This window comes from Bubalus bubalis, chromosome 8 (genome assembly GCF_019923935.1).
Source record: "Bubalus bubalis isolate 160015118507 breed Murrah chromosome 8, NDDB_SH_1, whole genome shotgun sequence".
NCBI lineage: Eukaryota > Metazoa > Chordata > Mammalia > Artiodactyla > Bovidae > Bubalus > Bubalus bubalis.
This window is the reverse complement of record NC_059164.1, coordinates 58,256,753-58,257,886: the sequence shown is the minus strand read 5'-3', so window position 1 is coordinate 58,257,886 and position 1,134 is coordinate 58,256,753. Positions and strand designations below refer to the sequence as shown.

General features: G+C 33.2%; 1 non-coding gene across 1 annotated transcript; it reads left to right on the top strand.

Moving 5' to 3' along the window:
- Positions 1-204: 204 nt before the first annotated feature.
- TRNAS-GGA lies at positions 205-276 on the top strand. Its single transcript has one exon. It is a non-coding gene; the product is annotated as a tRNA-Ser (tRNA).
- Positions 277-1,134: the final 858 nt, after the last annotated feature.

The window sequence follows — 1,134 nt, the reverse complement described above, 5'->3', positions numbered from 1 at the left end:
AATACAATTATCTAAAGTTTAAAAATAAAATAAAATTAAAAAAAAGAAAAAATAAATAAAATCATACTTTAGGATAAATTAATGTTGCAGAATTTGAATGGTAATAAAAATTCAAGTAGACAAAATTAATGGTATAAAATTTCCTATTAAATAATAATTTGGTATTAAAAAATAAAATAATACTTTTTATTATTTATTTGGGTTTCCCTGGTGGCTCAGAGGTTAAAGCATCTGTCTGGAATGCAGGAGACCCAGGTTCGATCCCTGGGTTGGGAAGATCCCCTGGAGAAGGAAATGGCAACCCACTCCAGTACTCTTGCCTGGACAATCCCATGGAGGGAGGAGCCTGGTAGGCTACAGTACATGGGGTCGCAAAGAGTTGGACATGACTGAGCGACTTCACTTTCACTTTCATTATTTATTTATTTGGCTGCACCAGGTCTTGGTTGTGGTATGCAGGGTCTTTAATTGTAGCATGTGGGATCTAGTTCCTGACCAGGGATCAGACCCAGGTCCCCTGAATGGGGAGCGTAGAGTCTTAGCCACTGGATCACCAGGGAAGTCCCCTTGTATACTTTAAATGAATGATGGTGATATAAATTTATTATAGTATTCATGTTCTATTGCTGTCAATACTTAAATAATATCACAATTTCATTTACCTATGCTAAAATAAAATGTTTAGATGTCAGTTTAGAGTAGAATCATTTTCAGCAATGTATTTTGGAGTAACAGTAATATCTGACCACCTGTGTCTTATTATTTCACTAAGTATAAAATTGGCAACTCCAATAATAATAATAACTTATAACTTAGCTTAAAAATACTTCTGAAATATATTAAATTGAAATGTTCATATAATAAAGTAAGCATTATTTTCTCCTATTTGTAGATAAGGAAACTGGCCATTGGGTAACAGGCAAATCACTAGCTTGAAATGAAAATGATATGAAAGTTGAAATCAGGACAAAATTTGATCCAGTGTTTTATGTTTGTTTTTTCTACCTACTTCTACCTAAGTGTAAAAAGTGATCAACCATGACAATAACATACAAATTTTGTATAGATCTGTAAGATCTATGCATCTGCATTTCATACATCTACACTATACATATACATTTCACTGGGGGTCTG